Here is a 9040-nt window from a genome sequence, read left to right on the forward strand (position 1 = left end):
TGAATATGTGAAGCCCTGCATAGTCTGTGTGAAAGCTGGCTGACGCTACACACTACCTTGGTCTCCTCCCCAGCCCTACTGAAGACAGAGATGATGGCACAGATCTCAGAGTCAGACTGATTGGGTACAGATTCCTAACTATGTGACCTCAAGAAAGTCATCTGGCCTCTCTGAGCCTCAGTTTCTTCATTTCTATTTTTTATTTAATTATTTATTATTATTATTTATGCCTACAGCACCTGGTCTTCCTAGGTGGTCTCCCATCCAAGTACTAACCAGGCCTGACCCTGCTTAGCTTCTGAGATCAGGCGGGATCGGGCTTGTTCAGTGTGGCATGGCCACAGGCCACAGTTTCTTAATTTTTAAAATGGGGTGTTGAAGCAGCTTCATAGTTATGTGTGAAGCTTACATAAGTCAACACATGCCAAAACCCTTTGTAGACTGGAAGGCTTTCCGTCGGTGGAAAAAAAGCTTTTTTTCCAGATCTGTTGGTAGCAGGTTAAATAAGCAAGGGAACTAACAACTGAGGCATGCCTTAGGTGGTCATAAGGCAAGCAGATCTTAGCATTTGCATGACAGAATCTTAAACATTTATACGGAGGCCTTAACAAGGTGAAAAAACATTTCTAAAAAGAGTAGCGAAGATCTTCTGGATTGCCTCTCCCTCTTGGCATTTTAAAATACTTTGGGGGCCTGGTGTTTTGTTGCAAAATATGGCAGGCGGGCCGATCTGCAAGTGGCTACGGAAGAGCCAACCTGGACTCTGCAGGTGTTTATTAACACCTGTTGACACTGGCTGAAATTCAAGTCCCCAAGTTCTTAGCGCTTGTGCCTTTGAATCCAATTCCTCCAACAAGCAAGCTACTGTCATTCTCAGAGCTTGAGAAATGCAGATGGTCCAGCAGTTCTCACCGTCCAATCATCTTTTGAAAATTGGGACCTTGAAGGAAACTAGCACCTCCCTAAGCAGTAGGCAGCGGATACAGCCTTTAAAACTGTGCGGAGTTGTTCTCTATAGAGGGTGGAATGGACAGGCTACCAAACTGGGAGCCAGGGAGGCTGGATCATTCACCATGTTCTCCAAGTGAGCCACTGTGTAACCTTGGATAAATGCCTCCTTCTCTCTAGGGCTCAGTGTTTTGTCTGTATCAACAGGTACTCACATTCGCTAGTTTTGAAGGGCCCCTCAAGGTCCGAATTCTAAGGCCATTGAAACAGCAGACTAGCTCCCAGTCTTGGCTAATTGTCTAGACTCACAATGTGATGTTGAGACACTACTACTCATTTCTGGCCTTTACTTTCCTCATCTATCGCCTTGAGAATAATTATAAACTATGCTCTAACCCCCTTCTGATGCTTATGTCAAAGATGAGATGTGTAGCACTCAAAATTCATTTGAATATTCGATAAGTGATTAATATCCAAAAATATAAAGAACTCCTGCAAGCCGGTGACAAATAAACTGATTAAAATGAGTGAAATATTTGAGTGGACATTTCTCCAAAGATAAGTAATTGGCCAATAAGCATATGAAAAGACGCTTAATATCATTAATCATTAGGAAAATGCAAATCAAAACCATAGTGAGATACCACCTCACACCCATACTTTCAAAAAATCAGATAATAACGAGTGTTGGCGAGGATGTGGAGAAACTAGAACCCTTGTGCTCCACTGTTGGAATTGTAAAATGCTGCGGCCACTATAGAAAACAGTATAGAAGTTTCTCAACAAATAAGAAATACAATTCCCACCTGATACAGCAATTCGGCTTCTGAATATATATCCTAAGGAATTAAAAGCAGAGTCTCAAAGAAATGTGGGGACACCCATGTTCATAGTGCTGTTATTTATAGTAGCCAAAAAGTGGAAGTGAAACGAGTGTGCATAGATGGAGAAATGAATGAATGTGTAGACCGAATGTGGTGTACGCGCGCAATGAAATGTTATTCATTCTTAAAAAGCGAGGAAATTCAGACAGATGCTGCAGCGTGGAGGAACCTCGAGGACGTTACGCTCGGGAAAATAAGTTGGTCACGAAAAAGACAAATATTTTGATTCCACTCATAGAAGATACCTAGAGTAGGGAAACTCACAGAGGCAGAAAGTAGAACAGAGGTCACCGGGAGCTGGAGGGGAGGGAATAGGGAGTTAACCGTTTATGGCTACGGTTGTAAAATAGTAAGCGAAGTTTTTGAAAACTGAAAAAAGGCTCTATAAATTTGCAAAGCTGATTTGAATTTCAAGTACGGCAATCTTTAGGTTTTGGGAAACATGGCTCCACATTCGTTCATTTTATGACAAAACCAACTGAGGCTTTGAGAAAGTCCCAGTGCCTCCCTCCCGCTTGGGGCTATTGTTCTACCTTAAGATTCTATGTTCTTTTTCATCCTTTCAGAAGACATAAGGTGGCAGAGTGATATGTTGAGCTGGAGAAAAGGAACCCAGCTGCCAAGTTGAAAACTGAGGCTTGAGTTTCTAGTTCTGAAAAATGCCCTGGCCTTGTTTAAAGACAACCTGGATAAATAATTAACTTGAACACTGTCGTAACCAACGACTTGGCTATGACAATAACGGAGATGGCAAGAAGCTGTTTCTCTATGTCCTTATACCTCTCTGTCCTCGGCTACTCACCCGCCCTCCCCAGAGCTGCAGCCAGTTCCTCTTGTAGCAAACGTCCCTGGTCATTTTTGCATGTTGGGGATATTTCCCAGAAGGGCCGGGGATGTGGACTTGGCCTGGCTCGGTCACAGGGAAAATGGGCCTGAATTTATTGCACTGGTTCTCCAACTTTCATGGGTGGGGATCGGAATTACCCAGAGGGCTATTAAACCATAAATGTCTGGGCCCCCACCTAAGGGTTTGCATGTCTCACACCTTCCCCAGGTGATGCTGATGCTGTGACCTGGGACCACGCTTTGAGAACCACTGTGTTAGAGGACTCTGTGTTCAGCTGGGGTGTCTCTTTGTACCACAGCTACAGCTCCTTGATCCCCAGTGGCAGAGCCAGCCATGGCCCCAGTACTAAGCACCAATGCCGACCAAAATCCGCGGTGGCACCTTCTCGGCACGTTAATGCCAGGCCGTGCCATGGCGGCCTTAGACCTCGTGTCAGGTCCCTGTCTCTATTCTGCTTCTCGAAATTCCCTGCCTCACTTATCAGTATGCTAGAGCTAGCTTACCACGGCAGTGAGAACCGAGGGTGCGCATCTCTTCCCAGCTCCACCTTCGGCTGTGTACATGTTTACGCCACAGAAATTAGCGAAACTGACCAGTCAGTGCTTTCTCCTCCTCCCCTGCAGAGCTGCCAGTTAAAGCGCATCCTGTTCACACCACTGCCAACCGATCCCCTGTCTTGTGACTTATCCATCTACCTGACTGGGCCTCCTGCAGCCAACCCCATATTGGAACAGTTCCTGGGGGTGCTGTCCCGGGTTCTAGCCTTTCTCAATCTCCACGAAGTGGGGAGAACAGCCAGGTGCCAAGTGCTCTGAATCCTTGACATTCCACGCAGTTTCCCAGACACGTTCTAATCGACCAGAAGGACACCGAGATGCGTTGTACAAAACGGTGGGCATTTTCCTATCTATGGGCCCCATTATATCACTGACTCCTTATTTCTGCTCTGAAGTAGGGGTTACTGGCTCCACTATACAGACAAGAAAATCGAAGGTCAGAGAAGTGAAATAAAGTGTCCAAGACCACACAAGTAATAAGTAGTCAAGTGTGGATTCTTACCTAAGTATGTGTGACTCCAGAGTAGGGACTCTTTCTAGTCAGCAAATGCTTACTAAGCGCTTAAGAAAGACTTCCGGCCTGAAACCACAGAACTGTGCCACAAAGCTCGACTTAGGAAGCATAAGGAACTGCCTGAGAAGCTCAGGCCGGAAGCGGGCTAAGGAGGGGTCCAGCTCACTCCGTGTCCTGAGGGCTCATGTTATAAAAAGCAGTGAATTGAGCAGGCATTTCGGAGAAGTGGGAGGGGTCCCTGTTTCTTGGGGATATTTAGGAACGGATCGGATACCTATTTTCCTGCACTAGGCTTGTGAGATTCGGCCTCGTGTTAACCCTGGAACTACTGTGGGGAAGCGCAGGGCTGAGAATTGTGGGATCACAGTTTCAGAAGACTGAAACTACAAATGTACCATTAACCAGAACAAGTGCAAAGACTTGCCTCCAGGACGCAAAACCAAATACTGAAGGCTAGAGAGGCAGGGCTCAGCCAGATTCTTAGTTTTAATTTCAAATTTCAATTGTTCATTGCTACTATATGAGACAGGAATAGTCTTTTGCACATTGACTTTTAATTTTGCAATCTCGCTGTCGTCATTTATTAATTCCAGGAGTTTTTGGCTTTTTTTTTGTTTTGTTTTGTTTTGTTTTTTTTTTTGGTTGATCCTTTGGGATTTTCTACATAGAAAATCGCGTCATTTGCCAATAAAGACAGGATTATTACTTCCTTCCCAATCTGTACACCTTTTATTTCCTTTTCTTGTCTTACTGTATTAGTTAGGACTTTAAGTATGATGGTGACTGGGGGTGGTGAGAGGTGGCATCCTTTACTTGTTCCTGATCTGAGCGGGAAAGCAGCTAGTTTCTTTCCATTTAGCGTGATGTCGGCTGTAGGGTTTTTTGTAGTTATTCTTTATCAAGTTGAGGAAGTCCCCCTCTATTCATACTTTGCTAAAAGGTTTTATCACGAAAAGAAGTCAGATTTTGCCAAATGCTTTTCCTGCATCTATTGATATGATCTTCTAATTTTTCTTCTTTAGTCAATTTATGTGATAGATAACAGTAATCAATCATTGAATGTTGAACCATCCATAGCTATTAAACTCTGCTTGGTTGTTGTGTATCAGCCTTTCCACACATTGTTCAATTCAATAAGTTAATATTTTGTTAAGGATTTTTGTGTTTATGTTACAAGACATACTAGTCTATAGTTTTCATTTGTTATAATGTTTTGATTGCTTTTGGTATTAGGATAATGCCATCGTCATAGACTATTAGGAAGTGTTTCCTCCTCTTCTATTTTCTTGAAGAGATTGTTGACAACTGGTATAACTTCTTTCTTAAGTGTTTAGTAGAATTCATGAGTGAACCCATCTGGGGTTACTGCTTTCTCCCTGAATGATTATTAATAACTGATTCAATTTATTTAATAGCTTTATGTCTATTTAGGTTATCTATTTCTTCTTGTGTGAGTTTTGGTAGGCTGTATCTTTTAAAAAATCGTTTCATTTCATCTAAGTTATCAAATTTGTGAGCATAGTATTGTTCATATTATTCACTTCTGTTTTTGATGTCCATTGGATCAGTAGTAATGGCCCTAATTTAATTTCTGATATTACTAATTTGTGTCATTTTTTTCTTAGTTAACCTAGATAGAGTTTTATGGATTTTATAGATTGTTTCAAAGAACCACCTTTTGGTTTCCTTGATTTTCTCTATTGATTTCAGTTTTCAGTTTCTTTAATTTCTGTTCCAATATTTATTATTTATATTTTTCTGCTTACTTTGGATTTAATTTGCTCTCTTTTTCCTAGTTTCTTGAGGAGGAGACTTAGACTATTTATATTATCTCTTTCTCATTTTTTTCCTATACCAAGATAGCCAAAATTCAGAGATTATCTATGTGTCATGTTAAAAGAAGTTAGTGGCTTTTAAATGACATTTATTGGGGTGACATTGGTTAATAAAATGATATAGGTATCAAGTGTACAATTCTATAATACAACATCTAAAGATTACATTATATGTTCACCATCCAAAGTCAAATCTCCTTCTGTCACCATATAGTTGATCCCCTGTACCCATATCTACCTTCCCTCTCCCCCCTTTCCCTCTGGTAACCACTAAACTGTTGTCCATATCTATGAGTTTTTGTTTGTCTTGTTCGTTTGTTGCTTTCAGCTTTATAGCCCACATACTATTTTTCTCATTTTTTATATATGAATTTATGCCATAAATTTCCCTCTACACACTGCTTTTGCCTCATCCCACAAACTTTTTTATGCTCTATTTTCATTTTCATTTAGTTAAAAATATTTTTAAATATCCCTTGAGACTTTTTCTTTGACCCATATGTTATTTAGAAGTGTGGTATTTAATTTCGAAGTATTTGGAGGTTTTCTAGCTATCTTTCTTTTATCGATTTCTAGTTTAACTCCATTGTCATCTGAGAGCAGACTTTGTGTGATTTTTATTCTTTTTAAATTGTTAAGGTATGTTTTAAGGCCTGGGATATGGTATATCCTGGGGAATGTTCCATGTGAGTTGGAAAATAATGTATATTCTGCTATCTTTGGATGAAGTAGTCTATACCTTTCAATTAGACACAGTTGACTGATGGCGCTATTCAGTTCACCTGCGTCCTTAACTGATTTTCTGTCTGCCAGATCTGTCTATAGAGGACTATTAAAGTATCCAGCTAAGGGGGGGATAAAGGAAATTAAATAAATAAATAAATAAAATGTTTAAAAAAATAAATAAAGTATCCAGCTATAATAGTAAACTCATCTTCTTCTCTTTGTAGCTTTGTCAGTTTTTGCCTCATGTATTTTGATATTCTATGGTTAGGCACATACAAATTAAGGAATTTTATGACTTCTTGGAGAATTGACCCCTTTATCATCATGTAGTGCCTCTTTTTATACCTGATAATTTCCCTTGTTCTGAAGTCTGGCTTGTCTGAAATTAAAATAGCTACTCCAGCTTTCTTTGGGTTAGTATTAGAATGTTATAGATCTTTCTGCATCCCTTGATTTTTTAATTAATATAGCTGTGTCTTTATAATTAAAGTGGGTTTCTCCTAGCAACGTAAAGTTGGGTCTTGTTTTTTCTCATTCATACAGTCCTTGTCTTTAAATTGGTGTATTTAGGCAACTGACATTTAAAGTGATGGTTGTGATGATTGGATTAATATCTACCTTTAGTGTTGCTATTTTTCTATTTACTGTCTTCATTTCCTTGTTTTGTCTTTCACTCTTTTTCGACTTTCTGATTTTACTTAAGCATTTTATTTATTTTTTAAATTAAATTTAGTGGACGTAACATTGGTTAATAACATTATATAAATTTCAGATGTACAACTTTATGATACAACATCTGTATACTCTATTGTGCGCTCAACACCCGAATCCTAGTCTCCTCCTGTCCCCATGCATCTGATCCTTTTAACCCTCTTCATCCTAACCCATCCCCACTTACCCTCTGGTTATACCATTCTGTTGTCTATATCTATGAGTTTGTTTTTTGTTATTGTTGCTTGTTTTGTTTGTTCATTTGTCGCTTTTGTTTTATATCCCACATGTGAGTAAAATCATATGGTGCTTGTCCTTTTCCATCTGACTTATTTCACTGAGCATAATATTCTCAAGATGCATTCGTACTGTCAGAAGTGGCAATATTTTATCTTTTAATGGCTGAGTAGTTTTCCTCTGTACATATATACCACATCTTCTTTATCCAATCATCTATCAAAGGACACTTAGGTGTTCTAGGCCTTGGCTATTGTGAACAATGCTGCAATGAACATAGTATTTTATATGATTTCATTTTCTCTCTTAGCATATCAAATATCTTTTTTTTGCTATTTTTTTTGGAGTGGTTGCCTTAGTGTTTGGACTATAAATTTACAACTAATTCAAGACCACTTTCAAATAAAACTATACTGTCTCACAGGTATTGCAAGTAACTTACAATAAAGTATTTTCAATTCTTCCCTCATGTCCCTTATAATATTGCTGTCACTTATTTCACTTTTTCATAGGCTATAATTACTGGATACATTTTACTATTACTATTTTGAACATAGTGTTATCCGTTAGATTGATTAAATATAGAAAAATAAAATATTTCATTTTATCTTCACTTATTCCTTTTCAAATTCTCTTTCTTTCTTTATGTATATTTGAATTTTTGACTATATCATTTTCCTTCTCATTCAAGAACTTTTTTAAACTTTTCTTGCAAGGCAGGTCTACTGGCAACAATTTCCTCTTTTTTTTTTTTTTGTCTTAGAAAATCTTTTTTAGCCTTTATTCTTGAAGGATAATTTCATTGCATACAAATTCCTACGGGATTTTGTCTTTCAACTCTTTAAATATTTCAGTTCACTCTCTTCTTACTTGTATGGTTTCTGAGAAGTCTGATCTAATTCTCATTCATGTTAATATGTAAGGTGATTGTTTTCCCTTTGGCTTCACTGAAGACGTTGTCTTCGATTTTCTGCAGGTTTAATATGATATGCTTTGGTGTAGATTTTTGTTGTTGTTGTTGTTGTTAATTATCTTGCCTGATGTTCTCTGAGCTTCTTGAAACTGTGGTTTTGTGCCTGCTATTAATTTGGGAAGATTCTCAGCCATTATTACCTCAAGCATCTCTTCTGTTACTTTATTTTTTTCCCCCTCCGGTTGTTTCTACTACATGTATTTACATGTTTTATAAGTGTCACACAATTCTTTTATGTTTTATTCTATCTTTTTTATTCTTTCTTCTCTTTGCATTTTAGTTTTGGGAAATTTTATTTACATTTCTTCAGGCTCACTGAGTCTTTCCTCAGCCAATGTCTAGTTTATTAATGAGCCCGTCAAAGACAATCCTCAGTTTTGTAACAAGATTTTTTTTTATTTTTAGCATTTACTTTTTATTCTTAGTGCTTTTATCTCTTTGCCTACATAACCCAACTGCTTTTGCATGTTGCCTACTTTTCCTACTAGAACCTTTGGCATATTAATCATCGTTAGTTTAAGTTTTAAGTTGGATAATGCCAACATTTCTGTCATATCTGAGTCTGGTTCTGATGCTTGATTTGTCTCTTCAAATGTGTTTTTTGTCTTTTAATATCTCTTGTAATTTTTTTGTTGAAATCCTGACATGATACACTGAGTAAAAGAAACTGGGATAAATAGGCCTTTTGTCGGGTTTTCTGTTTATCTGGCTAGGAGTGAGGCTATATTTACTATTTGCTATAACTGTCAGAGGCTAAAATTTCCTCTGGTTTCCTTGTTTTTTGTCTCCCCTGTTGCCTTTAGATTTC

The 9040-nt window shown here is 38.4% G+C and overlaps 1 pseudogene; it reads right to left on the minus strand.

Moving 5' to 3' along the window:
* Positions 1-227: 227 nt before the first annotated feature.
* Positions 228-346, minus strand: LOC111746483 (annotated as a pseudogene).
* Between the last annotated feature and the right edge of the window lie 8694 nt (positions 347-9040).

The sequence above is a fragment of the Pteropus vampyrus genome, unplaced genomic scaffold (genome assembly GCF_000151845.1).
Source record: "Pteropus vampyrus isolate Shadow unplaced genomic scaffold, Pvam_2.0 Scaffold191, whole genome shotgun sequence".
Taxonomy (NCBI): Eukaryota; Metazoa; Chordata; class Mammalia; order Chiroptera; family Pteropodidae; genus Pteropus; species Pteropus vampyrus.